Raw genomic sequence first — 23,864 nt, 5'->3', positions numbered from 1 at the left:
CAAAATGATCCTCATTGCCCCATATTGGCCTCGACAGATATGGTTCCCGTTCCTACACCTCCATGTTCTGGATCAACCGTGGATTCTGGACCCAGTTCCAGATCTTCTGATTCACCAATCAGGCAGGTTGCACCAATCCTATCAAACTCTCCAGCTCACAGCTTGATTACTCCACTTCCAACCTTAGCCAGGCTTTCCAATATCTCCCCAGCAGTCCGTGATATTATTGTTTCCTCACATAAGTCTACTATGAGGAAAACGTATGTTAGTAAATTGAAACGGTTTTCTTACTGGGCAGAATCTAGAAATTTGGATCCTTTCTCAACCCTAGTCCATGAAATTCTTGAATTTCTAGCACAGCTTTTTCAGTCTGGTGTGGCTTCTGCTACCATTAGAGTACAACTAGCTGCCATTTCTAATTTTCATACCGGTATGTTTAATTCTAGCATAATGTCTCATAAGTTCTTCAAGGCCTTTATGAAAGGAACATCTCTTTTTAGATCCCCAGTTAGAGATCCTCCCCCTCCTTGGGATCTCAATTTAGTTTTAGCCTCCTTAATTTTCCTCCCTTTGAACCGGCAGCATCATGCTCTTTAAAATTTCTTTCTTGGAAGACACGTTTTCTGGTTGCTATCACTTCAGCTAGACGTGTCTCAGAACTTCAAGCACCATGTGTTCGTCCTCCTTACCTGGTGTTTCACAAGGACAGAGTTTCTCTGAGGACCAATCCATCCTTTATTCCTCAAGTCTGCTCAGAGAACAATTTAAATCAGTCCATAGATCTCCAAGTTTTCTTTCTTAATCACAGCAACAAGGCAGAATACAACTTCCACCAATTGGATGTACACAGACAATTACGTTTTTACCTTCATAGAACTAAGGAACTAAGAAAGTCAGACCAGTTATTTCTTTTTTATGCTTTCAACAAACAAGGCCTTCCAGTTTCTAAAGTGACTTTATCCAGATGGTTAACTGATACTATTACCTTTATTTATCAGTTACGAAATAAAGAGCTACCAGCTAAACCAAAAGGTCATTCCACTAGAGCATTAGCCACTTCTGTAGCTTTTCAGTCTAGGTTGCCCATAGACACAATCTGTGCAGCTGTCACTTGGGCAAGCCCCCACACTTTTATCTCTCATTACAAGGTAGATATGGTCTCCCAGAGCAGAGCTTCCTTTGGTTCTACTGTTCTGAAGAATTTGTTCCAATGAGCCACCCAGGATTTTAGGTGCTAGGGACACTGTCCCAAACAGCAAGAATGAAGGAGAGACGGACAACTTAACATAAAGTAGTTATGTACCTACCATAACATTCCATGTTAGTTGTCTTCATCTCGCCTTCCTTCTTGCATCCCTCCATCCTTCCCCCTTCCAAGAGGATTGTGAGGAGTTCCCTTTTGTTTTCACTGGCTGAGCATCTTTTATTACTTCACATGCCAGGTAATTTATAACACTTTCCTTGTTTAGGTGTATTGGACAACCAGTTTTTAGGAACTGGTTACTCTACTTATGTCTAGTGTACGCTATCACAAAAGAGATCTGGGTAGCTGACGCTGGGCATGCTGGGATAAGGGGTAGCCTCGAGCCAGTAAACAGCTCTTGAGTTATAGAAGATGGCCGAGTCGGAGCCGAGGATCGACTCCGAACCCAAACAGCAAGAAGGAAGGCAAGATGAAGACAACTAACATGGAACGTTATGTTAGGTACATAACTTATTTGTATATACCTATTCTGATGTAATTTCTGTCTTGAATGACTGTAATTGTATTTGGAGCTTTTCTCTTTGGGTCTCGACTGAAAATGGGCCTTTGGCTCAGTTGGACTAACCCAGTTAACAAATGACAATATATATATATATATATATATATATATATATATATATATATATATATATACATATATATATATATATATATATATATGTATGTATATAGTGCTAAATAATGCATTTCATATATATATATATATATATTGCTAAATAATGCATGGACTGATATAGAGTCTTTTCACATATCTACATAACACATTTATACATTGTTTACACACAGCAAGAGTTACGATGATATCCTTGTTATACATGCACACACACATATGTATGTATGTATGTATGTATATATATATATATATATATATATATATATATATATATATATATATATCTGTGTGTGTGTGTGTGTGTGTGTGTGTGTGTGTGTGTGTGTGTGTGTGTGTGTGTGTGTGTGTGTGTGTGTGTGTGTGGGGATGTAGGAATGTCCCCACTTACATGTAGAATGCTGGGAGTTTTCTGCACCCTACACATCACAACAGTTGTCTGATGGTAACAGACCAAGGCCGCAAAAGGACAGAATCCACACACCCACAGAACCCTGCACCTATGGAATGTCACCCTGTAGACAGACAACAGTGAGCAGGTGGTGTAATGTGCAATGGTTGTAATGTAGGCCTCGGACAGGCCATATTGTCCAGGACCAATTGTCCACCTACAAACTGCAACCAGTCAGACAAGGCCATACTGGGAACTGTGCACACATATCAGGGGTATTAACAGGTGTCCCACTCCTATGACACTAGAGACAATAACAACAGCATGCTGGAGCACTCTGCAGGCCACACATGCTGTGTAATACAAGGCCACTTTGCGTAGGCCACAAGTACTGTGGCTGCATCTGCAAATACAACAGACGTGACCTGTGGTGCATGCAATAAGTACTGCAAGCTATAGTGTGTACAAATAGGTAGGTAGGTGTTTTACTCTTACAACAGGAAACTATGGTCCTTTGACTAGCTGATTTCCTCAACAGTGGCCTCCTTTACAAAGTCTGCTGATGTCATCAACCATAGCAGCACTGGTTGACAGTCTACTTTCAATGAATCTCTGTGGCACATGCAGTAAGTACTGCAAGCTGTAGTGTGTACTACTAGATAGGTATGGGCTTTACTCTCACATCAGCCAAGCGTGTGTGTGTGTGTGTGTGTGTGTGTGTGTGTGTGTGTGTGTGTGTGTGTGTGTGTGTGTATGTACATGTATCCATCTAATGTACTATGGACAAGCCCATATGGGCAATCTCCATGATATGGGCCTAAGACTAGCTGCTGGCCTCTAAATGCCCTCCTCTACAAGGCCTGCTGATGTCATCCGCCTTAAGAGTATAGCTGATAGTCCAAACTCAGAAAAACTCTGTGGCACATGTGATTACTACGAGCTATAGTGTGTAATAGTAGATAAGGAGGGGTTCTCATCTCCCACCAGCCAGCCCTGTGTGTGTCTCCATGTGAGGTTACAGATATAGCCCCTATTTCTGTGCAATGGTGATGCCGGCAACCCCCATTATCCCACACATGACCTTCTACACATATGCACCTAGGGAACCATGCGGAAATACTGCCATACCTTGCTGACATCATATTTCTGCAGTACTGCCATGTCATCCTGTGCCACTGTACTGCCATCATGTGTCCATAGAATAACGGCTCAAACCCCTGGAACAGACACATACACAAGTCCATTATACATATGTCATTGAGTCATACTTCCACCAGTCCAACATTATGCACCTAAGATACAAAAGTTTGCTGTGCAGTCATGACACATGCCAGCACACAGTACCTGTCTTGGCCCACAACATCTGCAATGGCATAACAATACTGCACTACACAACTATATTGAAAGTAAAATAGTCACCTTGTGCATTAGACACATATTTGCATGTCCTTTCATCGATGGCAGGGATGTGGCACAGGTATCATCACATGCACAGGGGGTGGTGTGGGGGTACCAGATGCCTAAGCTGTGGCTGTGCATTTTACTGATACTGGTGGATTGTAGAAGTTTGAGTATACTTTTATGATACAAATGCTTGAATTGTGCAGTTTTGTCATTACTGACTCATGCATTTTGTTTCATTGCTTACTGGAAAATTTTTCAAAATAATAAATTTAAAACACGCTCTAACAAGTGTGATGTATTATACAAGAAATGTAATTTAATACAACCAAGAAGGTGTATCAAAAAACACACATGTATGTTTCATGTGCAAGAGACCCATGATTTGAAAAATAGCCCAAATGTAATCTTTATCCGCCACTTGGCAGATGCATTTTCTTTGAATGTGGGTTTGAATACTGTTTTAATAATCATGACTTTCAAGGGCAGAGAAGTTTTAATGCTATGTCTATTTTCATTGTGAGACTGTATTGCTTTGTTTAGCAGATGTATATTTGTGTTTGTGCTATAAAATGTACAATAAAAGTTTTAAATGAAATCCAAATAATCATTGTAGAAGTAAAGCAGTACACATATTGCAGTGTTTATGGCAAATGGGGCAAAACAGCCAAGTAATGGGACACTGGAATGGCTGCAGGGGGAGGGCTGTGTATGAGGGGCCCCATTCGATCATGATGTGAAAGGGAAGGGTGGCAAACTCAAAGACTGCCCTGGGAGACACATTCTCAAGCTACGCCACTCAGTAGGCCATGAAGAATGACTTTTGGAGGTTCTAGCAAACTATAATATTCTTTTGTTAAGATTAGAATATTGTCTACCATTAAATGCCCTACTTTTACCACAAAACCCACATACAGCAAGTCACCAAAAACAAAATCCTAAGGTTCATCATTGTCTCCTTTCCCAGTGAACATTATTGCTACACATTTAAAAAATGGTTACCATTTACTACAGGGTCTGGTCTGGGGCTATATTTTGGTGGTCTGCTCTTCAGTTTGCATTTGAAAGTTTGTATCCCACAATTCCACTGAAGTGGTCAGGGTTGCATAATTATGTATGTACATTTTATGTTAATCAGTGTACAGAGTTGTATCTATTTTCATGGACATTTGTCCAGATTTCTGATGTTTCCAGGTTAAGATGTATGGGCTATGCCATACAGTTGTCAGCATGTGTGTGTGTGTCAGGAAGGGGTGCTAGTCATATGTGATGTGGAGAGGTGCCATGTATGTCTGTAGGTGACCTGCATGTGACAGTGATGTTTTAAGGTGTATGTGTACACAGTCAAGTCCAGTGTTAGCCCTACTTGTGTGTATGTTAGACAGCTGTGGACCATACATGGCAGAGTGGACAGTTCACCATCTCTGTCCATGAACACAGGAACTTGCTCTGTCAGGAGTGGCAGTGGCACCACCATGCCCAAGGTCAGATGCGGTGCTAGTACCTGATGGTGATTGCTGTCTGCTGGGCCCATGTCCACCATGGGACCTCCGAGGACCATGTGCCCATGGCCTGCCATGTCGTGGTGTTGACACCACACTTCCTTCTGTAGTGCTGGAGGTACTGCCACTATGGGGGCATGAGTGGGCATGAACATGTGGTCTCTCAGCAGATGGTGTTGCTGACCTACATCTACGTGCCTGATGCCCTACCCAACCAGATGTTCCAGCATAGACAATGTGTGGGCAAAGACAGACACGGTCTCAGCCCACCATCTGTCCACTGCATCAGTGAAATGATCCATGGTGTCACAAATGTGGTGGAGGCAGTCACAGATGTCAGACTGTGCTGCATCCGTGACCCTGAGCTTCCATCCAGTGTTGCGGTTGGTATGTGCCTGTGCCTCTATGATGGCCCAAGACATGTGGAGAGTGACCCATGATGTGACACCTGTGACAGGAGGTGGATGGACAGCATTCCCCCCTTGAGCACCCTTGTCGATCTGCCTGTGTGGGAACTCACCAGCTGTCTGGCTATGGCCATTGTGTGCACTCACTGATATCATAGTTGTCACACTGTCTTGTTCACTGTCAACACCATGTGACTGTCCAATATCTGTCGTCTCTGGGGACTAGGTATGTGTGGGCATACTGACTGTGTACAGGGACAATGGGGGTAGAAGAGGGATGTCAAACTCTGGTATAGATTCAGCCCTCGACAACCCCACTTCTACCTCACTATGGCCACCATCATCATCAGAGCCTGAAGGGACACTGACATCAGGTTGTGAGGAGGACACACTCCAACTCCTCTGTTCACCTGTGAGGAGGAAGACAAAATCAGTGCATTATTACCTGCACTATTATGTATGGTAATCCACACAAACTCATGCAGATGAGGAGCCACAACTGCATTACCAGTCACACATCTGATGACTGATCTCATGCAGAACACACATACACACAACATACACCGACAAGACAGGCCGTTTCTAACATGCATTTCAGCTACATCCAGTGAATGTTGCTAGTACACTACACCTGTGGGGCACCCAATATGACAGTGTATGTGATAGAACTACACATAATACCCAGTACACCTATCCTGAGAATGATGTGCCTGCTTTAATATCAGTGCCACAGGTATGTACTATATCCCTAAAGTGTGTGATCAGGCATCCTGGAATCATTGCCTCCTGTATAGCAGGCTGCAAACTTCTTCATGACTATAACTGAAAACATGTTTGTGTTTGTAGAAATACACAGCTGTGATTATCCATTGTATGCACTGTAGTCAACTACTCTGATATGGAACATACAGCTATTCCACTCTGGCCAAGCATAACAGTTGTGCCTTGGGCTAAATGGCAATCCTTAATGTCCGTATGGTGCATATATAAGCCGTAAAACAATGGTATTACACTTACCAGGTACAGGACCACAGACTCCGGCCACAACTGATGTACCTATGAAAATGTGAGGGAGAGGGATTGCCAGCAATACCAAATGCTACACTGTTGGATGGTAATATGAGCATATATCCACATGTACAATACATAATGTGATACTGCCTACATTGCTGATATTCTGAGTATGTGTGCACAGCTGTGCATTAAAACAACCCCCACAGTGCAGATAGACCTGACACCCATGTACTGGTATGCAGAGCCTGCCACAATAACTGATACAGTATTACAGTGGTGAACAAAGTAAGCTTACCTGGACACTCCTCTGATGTGGATGCTGTGGCACTCACCTCCAGGATGTATGGGGTGATGGATGCCTGGGAGCTGGTGGTTGATTATAGGTTTGCCAGGACTTCCTCTGTGGCTGTGAGTGGTTGTTCTGTTGCAGGCCCTCCACCAGAGGCAGCATGGTCCCTGACCACAACAGCTGCCCTTTGACATAAGGCATTGAACATATCTGTGGCCGTCTGTTGGACCTGCTCCTAGGTCCTGTCCTGAAGTCCACTTTGGTTAACCACCCTGACAAGGTCACCCCACAATGGTGCATGCTGATCACAATGTTGTCGACCTTTTGAAAGCAAAATGTGATGAAGCAGTCTGAGGTCATTCAGGATAACAGCATTCTCAGCAGCTGTGAATGGGGGATACCTCTTGTGATACATTGTTCCTGAAAGACAACAACAGGTAGACACATTACAGGACCAGATACGTGGACATCCAAAATGTACAGACCCTGCACAACCAATACAGCCTGCACTATCCACTGCTTCCTCACATGTCACACCCCACAGTTTATCAACACGCTACATGTGTTGCTATTACCAGGATAGTAGCAATACTGAGTATGTCCCTGTGTGCCATGACAGATTTTGCTGCATGTCTCTACACTCATCACTGCAGTCTACTGTGGTGTGTCCCCTATGGACAAGCTCCCACTAATATGTCATACAGCCACTGTCAGACAAATAGCTGTGTGATATTACAACTATATGGGGACAGTCCAGCAACAGCAGTGTGCCACAATGACAGACAGCAATGTAAACCTGCTGTAGTATATGTTCCCTGTAGGCATCCCACCTCCCCACTACACAGATGCTTGTGGATTGTGAATGTGTGCCTCATGAATGTGTTCCTTTTGGCACAAACATGTGGATGTCTGACAAATGGTTTGCCATTCATAGATGATTGTTGGCAGATACTAGGAAATCTGGCTGTCACATGCTAGACCCTCAGAAAACATGTATGCTACAGTAATATCTGTTAGTTTATTCATAGTTTTGCATTGTGTGGTCAATATGTATCCCCTGTCATTGAGGATGGACCTGTGTCCCCCCATTACTTATGACTATGACTGAATCCCTTCTCTAGGGGGTTGGACAGGTATGTTAGCTATAGCTCTCAACCAAAGAGGGATGGATGTCAACAAAAGAGTGACCTAGCCAGGTTACATCAGGGACAGTCATGGACACCTTTAGAATGCCAGCACTATTTATCTGTGGCATTGACATACTGAGGTTGTGAATGACAGTACATTGTTTGATGTTACAGGAGTGTACACCCTTATGTAGTGTCAGTATGTCTAACACAGATTCCACTAGCTTTGCTACAACAGCTGACCATTGTAGGAGGGAGTAACAGGGGCAGAGCTGGGATTTGACTCAAAGCAGGGACAGTTGTGAGGCATGCCTGTAGCTTTTGGACAGCAGAGTATCACCAACATGTCAATACCACAGATGTATGACAGGCCTACTCTTGTAATCCCTATTCCCAATACCTCCATCCTACCGTCTGCATCCCATTAGATGGGGACATCTATTACATACCTGGTAGAGTGCAGTACTCCTTTTTTGAAGTGTTCCTCAGAAAATAGCTTGCAAAACCATTATCTGTGTGAGCAAAACAACATACAGACCTGTTCCCCATAGGCAGTCAATAGCCTTTTGTAGGTACTGCTTATTAACAGGTAATTGCCTGTGCACCAATCTGTGCCTCAGACTTGCTAATTGCATCCAAAATAGCTGGGTTATACTTTCATTAGCCAATGACATGGCACCACAGTGCAATATTTAAGGCCTTCATGTAAGACCTGGCCCCTTTCTTAGACATTGAGATGGACATTAGTGAGGTGTGGACACTACAACACCACAAAGGGTTAGTACTAATACTGTCCACTGTTGAGATTTCTGAGGTATGTCCACAGTTTTTCATGATATGTTTGGCCATTGTGATTATCTGGCAGTTCAGTGGTAAATATTGTGGGTTGAGGTCAGTAAGGAGAGGGAGATGTGAATGTGAGACATCATACCCATCAGACTATGCATGCTGATACAGTAGCTGCTATTCTGTCAGCTCACTAGCTTTGTAGGGGCAAACTGTGAAACATGTTCTTGTCGTTGGACCTTTGCCCCCCTACCCTTTATATATGGTTGTGTCTGGATCCCTTGTTCTAGGTGATAGTGAGGTATGGTAGGTCTGTAGCAGCTAGCTTAACATACAGCTGCATATGTTCCAGGCTGCAGTTGCTGCAGCCTAGGACACATAGTGGGGAGTGTGACCTCTTTGGAGGACAGCAAGGTGCATGTGCAACTGAGGTAGCAGTGTCAGCTGTGTCATCACAGCAGATCCAGGGTAAGGGTACCCTTTACAGTTCAACTGAGGCATTTACATAAGGTACATCTGTCATGTAACAGTGCCGATCACAGAGTAGTAGGTGGCATATAGTTTGGCTATAGAAATATGTGCAGTGTGTCCCTACCTACAGGTCTTTGACTTTCAAACATGGGTTGCACTTAATGCAGTAGCAGCAACCTGTGTGGGTTAAAATTGCATGACTTAGTCATTACTTGCTGTGTTCACAAGAATGCAATTGATGTGCAACACACTGGATTTGAACCCAGGACTGTGGGTGCCAACATATACTATGCACAAGACATTTAACAGACTGAGCTACTGAGTCACTGCTAGAACAGGAGTATTTATATGATATATGTGCATACATGCAGTCTGTGACATGTCTGTGTCCATCATTATGTGCACGGGCAGTTGTTATGCAGCAGGGTCCCATTTGTACACATGACCTTTGCCATTGCTGCCTTAGCAGATGTGTTTAAAGATGTTGCTGATAAAAGGGAACAGTTACCTGCTATCATACCTCACAACCTCCTTGAGCAAGAAATCTGGACAAAGCCATAAATAAAAGTGGGACAAAGGCCCAAAAATACAGACAATTTTTACATATTGCTCTTACAAATGTAGACTGTTGATAAAATAACAGGTTTTGCATTAGCATGTGCTTTCTGGAGGGTATGAAGTATGAAACTGAAATGTTTGTTGTGATGTTTTAACCTCAGTCTTTGATGATTTGCCAGTACTTTGCCAGAAAATTACCATTTTATAAAAATTGGGCTAAAAATGGGGGGCAAAACTCTGGACATTGTGCAATAATCTGTACAGCTGACAGGTATGTCTGGTATCCCAGGTCTCATATACATCCATTATTATTTATTTAGCTGTGTACTGGTGTAGTGTTTGTATCACAGTCCCAGGTACACACCTATTTTCCCATTATATGTACTTGCAGTCTGTCAGTGGCAATAAGTAGATTTTGCTGGAAACATCTGTTTTAATTCAGAGCTGAGTGGTGTAGTGGGCTAATGCACTATGCTGTAGCTGATAGGCACTTGGGGTTCAAGATGTGACAGGGGTGATCATTTTGCTGATGTGCCTAACACTGTGAGAAACACCTAAGACCCTTAAGGAACTTTTAAGCACTGTTAAGTGGGTTTGTGCAATGCCCAGCATCACGGTATGCAGGTTTGCAATGCACAGACCCACTCTAAAAATTATTAAAGAAAAGACAAAGGGGGTGCTAGGACAGTGGTAAAATGGGGTAAGCATGGGGAAAACATACTGAAAGGCAGGTAGGGTTGTTCAGGAAGGGTGTCGGGAAGGACCATAGCTTTCCATTTCTTGTACAGCAAAAGCTGTATAGGTTTTACAGAATTTGTACATGAATTTGGAACCTCACACCCCAGGGAGAGGGCTGAGGACAACATAAATATGTAAATTAATTTCATAATTAGTTGTGTCCAGTGGACACATGTACAAAATGGAGAGTTATGTCTGCGGTGATTTTTTTTTGTGGTACAGATGCCCCTTTTTTTTCTTAAGGAGAGAGTGGAATGTTGGGGGAGAAGTATAGATATGTGTGAGGAGCTAAGCTGGATAGGAGAGGTTGCATTTTCAGAAAGACAAGACAGCTGACAGGGGCAGTGTGTGACACATAAGAGTGTTTGTCCCACTAGGACAATGGCCTGTTTTCAGGGGAGACTTGAAGTGGTATTCAGACTGCTGGGGAGACATTTGGCCAGTGCATCTGGAAACTTCTCCTACTGTTTGGAGCTACAGGATGGCACTGGAAGCTCTTACAGCAGCAAGGAAAATATCTAAGAAAAGCAGTAGCATGGAGAAGGAGGAGAGAAAAGCTATGGAGAAAATGTAAAAAAGGGACTTAAAAAGAACACAAGAACAAAATACACTGAACCAACTAATATTGCCAACATCCTGGCAGACAGGTTCAATGCAAACTTCACCCCCCCTCTCACCCCCAAAAGGGCCCATAACCATACCAGAAGAATGTAGAGCCCCTGAAATCACAGACACTCAGGTTAAAATAGTCCTCTCCAAAGCCAAAAACACAGCATCAATGGGACCGGATGGTGTCCCAGGCTGCATCCTACACGAGCGCAAAGATGAACTAACCCCTCACCTAAACACACTGCTCAAACCCAGCCTCTCCACAGGATACGTACCCATAGAGTGGTGCACAGCAACAGTTATTCTGCTCCACAAAGGTGGAGCCACAACAGATCCCGGGAACTATCTCCCTATAAGCCTGACTAGCTTGGTCTGCAAGGCTATGGAGCACATCATCATGGAACTCATTAACAGAGACATTGGGAACCTCCAAATACTGTTCCCTACCCAGTTCAGCTTTGTTAAGGGCAGATCATGCCTCCTAAACCTGGTGGACTTCTTTGAGACAGTTACCAAAGCTATAGACAAAGGAAAGGTGGTCCACACAGCCTACCTAGACCTTGCAAAGGCCTTTGACACCATTCCCCATGCTGGTATTATAGACAAGCTCACCAGCCTGAACATAAACCCCTATGTCACAAGATGGGTTGCCAATTGTCTCACGGACAGAACCCACATGGTGAGAGTTGTGGGAGCTAGGTCTGACTCTAAACCAGTTACAAGTGGCGTTCCCCAGGGCTTAGTCCTAGGACCACTCCTGTTTGGCATATACTTCTCAGAGGTACAGACAAGCACAGGAGGACTATGGCTGACCAAGTTCACAGATGACTGCAAACTAGGGGCTATAATTGACTCACCGGCTGACACAGACATCCTCCAAAAGGGTCTCACTGAGACAGATACCTGGTGTCAAAACCATGGCCTCAAGCTAAATGCCAAAAAGTGCATAGTTATTCCCTTTGGAAATAACAAAGTACCCACAAACTACCACATAGGTGGTAGTCCCCTAAATATGGAAAACATAATAAGGGATCTGGGGACTCAAGTAGATAGTAATCTCTCCTTTGATAATCACATTGCCAAAGTGGTTAGAAAATCCTTCTATGTGGCCCACCTAATCACAAAAGGGTTTGCATCCAGATAAAAAGAGGTCATTGTGCCTCTCTACTTATCACTCATCAGATCCATCATAGAGTACAACGCTCCATTTGGGATGTACCATACAAGACACCTGCAACAGCTGGAAAGACCACAGAAGTACCTCACCAAGAGGATCACTGGCCTCAAACAGATGCCCTATGCAGCTTGACTGAAGAAACTCCAGCTGTACTCGGTTGCATACTGCCTGCTCAGAGGTGATCTCTGCCTGACATACAAGGCCATGTCCAACCCAAAATTGACGGACATGCTCCACCTAAAGAAAACCTTATCCCCTCAAGCCACATGCTCTAGGGATCTAAACCTCACCACAACAATAAATAGGATGTGCTGGAGGGATAGATTCCTGTCCCAGAGACTTCCCATGCTTTGGAACAAGATTCCAATCTACATTAGGCAGAGCTCCTCGTTAGCACTCTTCAAGAGAAACCTTGATGAGTGGATGAAAAACAGAAAGTTTACCATGGGGATCACTTCAGTGGATGTGCTGGACAGAGGCACAGGGAACTAATCTAAGGGGGGCAGTGAAAGCCAACACATTCTGGCTAGGCTTATAAATGCCTTTGGGCAGATAGCCTAGTACCTACCTATAAACTTATAAACACCTTGGATGGGAGGGTGTTGTGGAATCTGAGGTTCATGGGGATCCAGAAAGCAGCAGCTTGACTGAGGTCTCCACCCATGGGCAGTCAGGACTGCTCCTTCACTGCCCCAAAGGTGGCTGTGCTGGAGGCTGGATGGCAAGGCCAGCAGGCCCTACCGGGTTGTCCAGTTTGCCCTCAATCCAGCGCAGGCAATGTTCATAGCTCCTATGAACAATCCTGCGCACCATGGCTGGTAGCTGATCCTGGGTGATAACACCCCATCCGCTTCGTCCCCTGAGGCTGTTCCACCCAAAGGTGGTGCAGGGATGGTGGAGGGGCCACCACTGGTTTATTGCAAATATATGGCAAATATTACTTAATTCATGTATACCTCCGGGTATAAATGAATATATGACTATAATGCCAATATTAAAATTAAATAGAATATATAATACATGATATACAATACCAACTATATACATTGTATTATATTTACATTTTATACATATTAAAAACAAAACAACAAGATCAAATTATTGGAATAAATTATGAACATATACAATATTATGAATTTAATAACCAATAGGTTGCATTCTATATATATATATAATAATACACATACATCAATTGTATTAAATAAGATATATGCACATCAAATACTCCATTGTAATATAGTCAAGTCAATTGATAACAACTATACACACTAGTAGTATATATATATATATATTTTTATCATAATGTATACATAGATTTCATGGTACATAAAATATCCATATAGGAACACTTAACAACATATAGGTTCCAATAAGTATATTTATGATAGTACATATATAGAACATTATTATCACATATAGGATCAATACATCATTCATAATGATTTTTTGGCATATTTGGTAGAATAAGCATATACATAATTTATAAATTGATTACTTGGATACCTTGAAAGTTAATTTTAAGTATATAACTGTATAAATTATTTTGTTAAAGTGCATATGAGGTAGTAGTGCATTAATATGTGTTGTATTTAAATGACAAAGTTTTAAACAATGCCATTTCCCTTTTAAGAATGTATGGCGGGAAATTAGGTTAATAATTGAATGATTATTGAATAATCAGCAATGTATAAAAGAGTGAGGTAGAATGATAGACTGTATTCTGAAGAAGTTAAGGACGTAGGACGAAACCTAGGTCAACAATAAAGCAGTGTTCGTGAAAAAGGTGGTTACAGAGTCTTTCCTGTGGCTTTTTGGAGTTGGTTAGTACCTGCAAGTTTTGGTTTGGAATCTGTTTGGAATCTGTTTCATCTCCTTATTGGCATCGGCCTCACCTTGCTTTTACATCAAGTTACAGTTTAATTTTGGTTCCTGGTTATGGCGAGAGTGGTTCGGTAGATGTCGGGGGAATGTTACAGCATATTCAAGATACTTTGCAAGAACATTCGGTTCTTATACAACAATTGCTCACTAGAGATATGGTGAATTCCACGCAAACAGGGAACAGCTTGGGGTTCCCATTGACACAACCAACACCACCAATGGCACCTAATTCCAATACTCAAGGTAACATAGAATATGGTGAAAAAGAACAAATGGTAAAAGATGTAAGCAGTTGGAAAAATAACAAGTACAATTTTTCAAATGGTTCAACCAAACAAAATACCACAGTGGAAACTATATATAACATAAAACCTTTGGAAGACATGCTCAAAATATTTGAGAAAAAACTGTTCAAACTAAAACGTTTACAATTAGAAAACAGTTATTTACTGTGGAACATTGAATTGGGTATCATCCCCAAAGGCTTACGGCTTTGGAGGTACCCGAACGGTTGTGCCAACAACAAGAACATGCTTCAAGATTTACATGCATTATTTGACAATTGCGGTACTCGATTGATGGAGATTATAGTAAAATACAATGACATTCAAATCTCAGAATTATTCACTCAGTTAGAAGAACTCAATAGTAATATATCTCAAGACCTTCTATTTGAAAAAGTTTATGAACAGTATGCATTTATCACAACAGACGTAACCAAATGCTGTGATAACATTTTCCGGAAGAAAAGTAATAAAATCCAACGAGACCTTCAAATATATGCAAAACACCAAGCATATCCTAAATCAGCGAATCCAGGTAATAGCAACTATAGCAACGGTCAAACACAACAACAGTCGACCAATATGGATGACGTCAATCCGCCGCTTGAGGGTGATGACGATGACATCCGCACAGAAGGCGAGGAAAACAAGGAAGAAGGTGGAAGATGGTCGGATCGGTTAAGGAATCAAAGTGAAGCGCATAACCAGCGAGAATTTCAAAAGACAGGTGCTAGACCCAAACAGACTTTTTTGGGACTAACTGCGGGCAAAAAACGGAGAAATTAAATCGCATCATTGATGAAGAAGCGAGAGCACAGACAGCAAGGGGTGTTATTCCAACACCATATGTACTTTCTTCAATGGTGGATTTAGAACAACAACATCACACTATGAGTAAGTCCCGTATTAACTTTAAAGATATATCTGCCTGTATACAGGATAATAGCAACAATTTTACGTCTTCTTCTGATGATTATGTATTTGATATGAATGTGATGTATGATGATAGTAATGTACAAGAATACAATAACAGTTGTTGTTTTAATACTCAATTGTTTCAAGCACAAAATAACAATGAGCATGATAATATACTACTAGAATTAAGTACGTATCAATATAATGAAGAAAACTTAAGCAATGATGGGTATAATGGAAAAGAAAAAAATGAAGATGGACATGTAACAGCAAGTTTAGATTATCAGAACTATTTAGTTAATTTTTGTATAAATCAAAATCCAGATAATTACATTATACAAAGTGATAATAATATGCAACTAAATGATGTAGATATATCAGTATGTTCAAATTTGAATACTACAACAGAACATAATGTGCAATTTTTATGTAATCCAAGTGTTATAATGAATACAAAGAAAGATTACAAAATATATAATTATTCTTCCAAGGACATTACAGCAGCACATGCAGATTTATTTTCAAAAGGACTTAATTTTGTCCCATGTATTAAAGGCAATATGGTACAATCTATATTAGATTTAAAGTTATTTTCTAGAAAATTAAATTGAAAGGTATACTTCAATAACAACATTGAATGTCAAGCTGGGGAAAATAATATGTTCACGAAACCAAGTCTATTCAATCCACCCATGAATGATGAAATTATGTATTTTGAAAGGAAAACTGAATATGACATAAGACAATTTTATAAAAAATACAAATATAACAAATATGTCAACATTACAACAACTGAAAAACAGCTTCTTAAAGATATACAAAATGATCCAACATTAAGAGTCATGAGACCCGACAAAGGTAATGGTATAGTCATATTGGATTATAACGATTATAGCCTATATATGACTAACATGTTAATGAGTAAAACATATGTAGAAATAAGTAGAAATCAAGTACATATAGCATATAAAAGAATTGAAACAATGTTAGAAGATATGTTATACCAAGGGGGTATCACTGAAACAGAATATAATTTTTGAAAATGAATATCCAGTAATCAGTGGTATCTTGAATACCAAAATACACAAAGGCCTTGATAACTTGGATTTCAGGCCTATAGTAGATGGAAATAGAAGTGTCACATGTAATATAAGTAAATATTTGGATCATTTCTTTAAGGAAAGCATGAAATCTTTCAGTTATATTACAAAAGACTCATGGGATTTTTTGAGTAGACTTAACCAAATAACTATGAAAAAAGAATATGTTTTCATTACAATAGACGTAGTAAATTTATTTACTACAATACCCCATGATGTAGGCCTATTATGGCTGGAAGAACAACTTTTTTTGACAAAACTATATGAACAAGATCAAATTAATATATTAATAAATTTAATGGAAATAGTACTGAATAATAATTATATATTTTTCGAAGGTAGCTATTTTCAACAAATCAGTGGGGTAGCCATGGGGGCACCTTGTGCCCCCATGTATGCAAATTTAATAATGAGCTATTGGGAACAAAACTATTTATTTACAACAGAGTTTCGTGAACATCTTATCATGTATACCAGATATTTGGATGATATTTTTATCATATGGAATCCAAATAATAATATAAACATATTGGATACATTCTTACAGTATATCAATAATACAGTAAAATTTCTGAAGTTCACTTATAATGTCCAAGAAAATAATATTAACTACCTGGATGTAGATATAACACATGATAAACAAACAAACATGTTGAACACAAAAATACATAGAAAACCTACATTTTCAAATGCGTACTTGCATTATGATAGCTGGCACCCTGGCCATCAGAAAAAAGCCATTATTAAGGGGCAGATGGTCAGGGCAGCCAGAATGGTCAGCGAAGAAGTTGATTTCTTAGAAGAAATGAAATACATCATGCAATTATTCAAGAATAGGGGATACCCAGAACAATTTTGTGTTCAAATATATGAAGAAGTAATAAATAAAAGAAAAAATGGAATATATACGGCAATTTTAAAAACTGGTACAATATCAATCAATAATGAAGATATAATAGATGAACAATCTTATAATAACATCCCATTATATATCATTAAATTTGATGATTGTTCCAAAGATATAGAACACATTATTAAGAGAAATTGGGATTTCTTTGTTAATGATAAAATTGGAAGACAAATATTTTTTGGAATAATAAAATTTGTATATAAGAAGAGTCCTTCCTTTAAAAACATATTAGAAAACAAAAGAAATACTGGAAAATATATAAGTGCAAGAAAAGGAAATTTTAGATGTGGAACATGTAGGACATGTAGTTATATTCATGAAACAGGTACTAACATTATGATTAATGAATGTAACATAAAAATATATGGGCATTATAATTGTCAAACAATGAATATAGTATACATAGCCTTGTGTCAACAATGTAAGGCATTTTACGTGGGAAAAACGAAAAGAAAATTTAGAGAACGAATTAAAGAACATTTATTAGATATTCAGCATCAGAAAAATAGTAATGCTTTAGCAAGACACATTATGGAATACAAAGATCATACCTTTAAATTTATGGTTGTAACTCAAATTAAACAAGACTTACAAGGAAGGACTACCATATATCACTTGGATATGGAAGAATTAAAATGGCAAATATTACTTAATTCATGTATACCTCCGGGTATAAATGAATATATGACTATAATGCCAGTATTAAAATTAAATAGAATATATAATACATGATATACAATACCAACTATATACATTGTATTATATTTACATTTTATACATATTAAAAACAAAACAACAAGATCAAATTATTGGAATAAATTATGAACATATACAATATTATGAATTTAATAACCAATAGGTTGCATTCTATATATATATAATAATACACATACATCAATTGTATTAAATAAGATATATGCACATCAAATACTCCATTGTAATATAGTCAAGTCAATTGATAACAACTATACACACTAGTAGTATATATATATATATATATTTTTATCATAATGTATACATAGATTTCATGGTACATAAAATATCCATATAGGAACACTTAACAACATATAGGTTCCAATAAGTATATTTATGATAGTACATATATAGAACATTATTATCACATATAGGATCAATACATCATTCATAATGATTTTTTGGCATATTTGGTAGAATAAGCATATACATAATTTATAAATTGATTACTTGGATACCTTGAAAGTTAATTTTAAGTATATAACTATATAAATTATTTTGTTAAAGTGCATATGAGGTAGTAATGTATTAATATGTGTTGTATTTAAATGACAACGTTTTAAACAATGCCATTTCCCTTTTAAGAATGTATGGCGGGAAATTAGGTTAATAATTGAATGATTATTGAATAATCAGCAATGTATAAAAGAGTGAGGTAGAATGATAGACTGTATTCTGAAGAAGTTCGTAAGGACGAAACCTAGGTCAACAATAAAGCAGTGTTCGTGAAAAAGGTGGTTACAGAGTCTTTCCTGTGGCTTTTTGGAGTTGGTTAGTACCTGCAAGTTTTGGTTTGGAATCTGTTTGGAATCTGTTTCATCTCCTTATTGGCATCGGCCTCACCTTGCTTTTTACATCAAGCCACCACTGGTTTGGGTTGCAGATGTGCTGGGACCTGGTGCCATGGCTAGCTGAGGTAGAGTAGGCAGATCATCAGGAACCAGCCTACCCTGACATGCTGTGGTTATGCAGGTACACTAATACATATAGGTGAGTTATGAACAAAACCATTGTTAGTAATAACAGCATGCCAGAACATTGGGAATAAACTCATTAGAGTACAATGCATATTATGTGAAACACAGCAGTAAGTAACAGAACAGTCAGTATATTAACAGCATGCCATTAACATTTACTGCATAAGGCCAACAGAATAAGGTAATTCAGCAAGATATGTTAATATCCAACCATAGTAATACATAACATTAATAAAACAAATGCCCAAACATAAAGCTTATGGAACAACATATGTTAATCGTAAACCATAACCAATATATAACAATAATGCATTTATTAAGATAAGGGGAGGGGAGAGACAGAAATACAGTTCATTAATGCCATCATGGTCTATATAGTTGACAACAGTAATGCTATCTACTCTACAGGTCTGTCGTTTCTTTATGTGTAAATATGCCTTATAGCTGCTGTAGTATGTACATACCTCTTAAGCTATCCGCATGGGGCACTGTGGGCCAAGCAGTAACACCTGCAGGTACATGACTATAAAGAAGACTTGCACATCAGGTGGACCTATATAACTACCATGGTGCACTGTGGGCTGATGTACTGTTACTTTGCTATTGACATATAACCATGTCGATGATACATCTGTGACAGAGGGATTACGCAACAGTAATTACATTCCATGACAGCATGACACTTGAAAGACATGCATGTGTACAGTAAAGAGAGTACACAACTGTCATGCCTTGCTTGGCAGGCATGGGGATAGAAACCAATAGCAGTGAATGCATGGTACATGTGCATCACATGTATTAATTGACTGCAGCAGCCTTTACAAGACACACCAGGCATACAGCCGTATCAAGATTACAAATTTTATTTATTTTATTTTATTATATTTTATTATTATTTCATGTATTTCTTTTATTTTATGCATTAATAACACATTGATGGTAATGATTTTAACAGTCTGTGACATCTGAACTGACAATATGAGCTATGTCAACCATTTACCTGCAGTTCCTGTAGAGTGAATAATATCTGTAATCAATTCATGACCGATAATGCAATATCTCAGGCAAGTATGAGGATAGAACCCAATAGTAGTGACTGCAGGGGACATGTGCGTCACATGTATTAATTGACTGCAGCAACCTTTACAACACACACCAGGCATACAGCCATACCAAGATTATGCATTTTATTTCTTTTATGTTAATATATTTTGGTATTATTGGACATATTTCCTTTATTTTATGCATTAAAATCATATTCGTGGTAATGATTTTAACAGTCTGTGACATCTGAATAAACAATTATTTACACATAATATAGGCAACCTCACCCATTTACCAGTAGTCCCTGTGGAGAGAATACCTGTCATCATAAGATATGTGATTCAGTAATATTTAATAGTACATAGCACTGATTTTGAACCCTGATCTGTGTGTGGCAAAATGTACTTCATACACAGCATTTAACAAAGTGACCTACTGAGTCACTGCTGAAATCTGACTGATTGATATTTACTAAAGCTCACGTGGAAACAAAATATGACCTGGTACTAGTACTACAGTGTAATAGTGCACTGCAGTGACAGTTGAGCACACATGCATGTAATGCAATCATGACAAAGATACTAGGTAACCTATACATTACTAAATAAAATGCAGGTGTACACAATATATTGCTACTGGGTTTAAATATCAGCTCTAATTCCACAAGTATTGCACAATAGTTTATTACAGCTACCTTCATGCATTTACTGGAATAGTTTTGAGTTTTGCTTGCATAACAGTTAGCATTATGCAGCTCTAATTCCAGAGTTATTGAACTACAAATGTTTTGTACATAATTGATTCATGCTCTACTCTTTCTGTCTTATTTGACTATAGATAGCATAATACAGCTGTACTCACCACACTCACGGTACAACCTGGCCAGGCACCCTGTGTGCACCATGATGTTGCCAGCTCTCACCTCTGCAGCTGTTTGGAGAGAAGCACACCATTATGCATACCAGTTTAGCAGACATTCAAGATTAAATATTGGTGAACTACAGGTAAACATACTTACACACATGTGAAACATTGCTCATCTGGAATTCTTGGACCCAGGTGTCCAATAGAGCCCCCTTCCTTCTTTTCAGGTTATCATGGTGGTGATGACAGTGCTCACCTGTGCAGTGGACACTAGTTCCACTGGTGAGGTCCCTTGCCAGCCAGTCTCAGGCCTCCACTTTGTACTCCGAGCCCTTGTAACCTCCTTGCATGAGCTGATCTTCATGTTTTTTTACAAGGAGTCTGACCATGACCCTGGAATCCTCAATGCCCCAGCACTGTGCCTGAAAGCGAGAACCCTCTCAACACCTGCCATTGTATTCTTCAGAGTCAGAACTCCAACGGATTATGGTATATTTCCCCTATTGGGCTTAATATAGCCTTTTTTCCCACCATTGTGCACCACTGAGAAATTTTTAAAAATGTGGCACTTCTCTTAACACAGAGCAAACCAGGCCAGCTAAGCTGAGCAGTACTTAAACTGACAATGCTTAGCAATGTGCAAAAGAGCTAAGCACTGCCAGGCAGTGCCTAAACAGAGATTGTTTAAGCAGAGCTTATCATGGTTTAGCAAGGCTTAGCAGAGCTTAGCTGAGTGCAGCAAATCAGAATTTAAAAATAACTGGAATAATTTATATTGCAGAAATAATTGCTTAATTTCCTGTCCATGTATTCAAATCCCACACCTACTGCAGATAAGGCCATAACTCTATCCACTTGGCTATGTGGATATCTGGAATGCTGCTATACTTTTACATATACCTCTGAGCCAAGTTTAAGCACAGCTAAGCACCGCACTGTGTCATGCAAACCAGCTAAGCAGTGCTTAAACTTGAACATTGAATCACAAATTAATTGTATCTAGTTTGGCATGTGTCAATTGCTGCAAGCCTCACCACACTGCTCAAACCTAAAATTAAAAAAATAAATAAATAAAAATTATATACAGTGCTGTCATGCACTTGGACAGTGCAGGGGGTGTGTTACTCATCTGTGGACACACACTCCTTACACTGATTCAATAACCTTGTTCCATAGTTCTTCCTCAGCAACGCCGCATCATTAATATGCATGGCTTGCTACCGAGGGGAAACCACGTACAATGCTATGGTACCTTCTGTGTAAGGTCTACACTATGCCTACACAGACTTTATTAAATATGGGGGGAAATCTTTTTGGTAAATGGCACTGAATTTGAATTAGTTAACCATACCAAATTATTAGGAGTCATAATAGATGATAATCTTACATTTCACCTCCACATACAAAGCAATATTAAAAAAAAAAAACTCAAAAGCTAGGCATGCTATACAGAAATAAACATTTTCTGAGAAAATCCACAAACATTACTCCAGAGATAAGCCTATCTTCTGCCCGCCCTACTCTATGGAGCCCCAATTCTTAACAATTTACAGTCATCCATGTATAAAAAAATCATCCATATTAAAAAAGCTTGAAAGCTGCTCCAACAAAATTGCCAGATTTGCCACTAATTCAACTTCCTTTACCCATCACTGTAAAGCTCTGCATACCCTTAGATGGCTGGAATTCCACCTCTCCTACATTCAGCTACAATACATAAAATTATACACAAACCATTAGCCTGACCAGGTCTTACCCCTTTAATCAACATACAGTTCACTAAAAAATGTTTAGATCCGAAGAGAAACAACTTCTCACCATAAATAGACCAAATAAGTCTCTTGGACAAAGACTATAGTCATACTCAGTAGAAAAATATGGAACTCCTTACCTCTAACCACCAGAGCTATCTCTAATCTTCCCATGTTTACATGCACCCTAAAATAATAGTTTAGATTCATAGATTAGTACTAGGCTAAATGCACTTTATAAGCAATTTTAAGCTTATCCAATTACCCCATGTGAGAATCAAACCATGCACCTTGTGTCTGTTAGGTAAACACCTTAACTAGTATGTTAGGCTTTTACAAAATCATGGACTTGTTCCTGTGCCAGTCCTGGCTGAAATTACTCACTCACTATACTTTACTTACCTTATTCAACCTAATTGACCCCTCACAACCCCCTCCAACCTCCTACTCCACTTCTTTTTATGTTTTTCCCACTACATCACCTAATCCACTTATCTCTGCAGACATTTCCTTTGCCTCTTTCTTTTTTCTCCCTACTCACCTAAGCTACCTGAAGACACCCTACCTGCACTGTTCTTATAATCTCCTCTCCATCATTCTTCCTTCTATAATCATAACATACGCAACATCTTTCATAATAAGAAATCCATCAATTTCCCTTCTCTCTCTCTCTCTAATCTTTCTAAAATCTCTCTTAAATGTATTGTGGAATTCTCCCAAGTATCATTTATTGCATGCTAATCTATGGAAAAAATAATATGACTAATGAGTTTTTCCTCACACATTTTCTCCAGCTCGTGTTATTGTTTTTTATTGTACTCTACTAAGAAATATATGTTCTATGTTTTTCCCAGTACAACATTATTTCACTCCAATGTTTTGTAGTATAACATGATACTTAGGTTCATAGATTCATAGGTGTGTACTAGGCTAATGGCCCTGGACCCTTTACAAGCCTAGCCCATAGAAGTGCTCTTGCATCATGACACTCAACCTTAGTTCCCAGTGCCTCTGTCGAGTAGAGCCACTAGAGTGATCCCT

The sequence above is a fragment of the Protopterus annectens genome, chromosome 1.part2 (assembly GCF_019279795.1).
Source record: "Protopterus annectens isolate FY-2018-M chromosome 1.part2, PAN1.0, whole genome shotgun sequence".
In the NCBI taxonomy this organism is placed as follows: Eukaryota; Metazoa; Chordata; order Ceratodontiformes; family Protopteridae; genus Protopterus; species Protopterus annectens.
The sequence above is the reverse complement of the archived record's forward strand: the minus strand, read 5'-3'. Positions refer to the sequence as shown.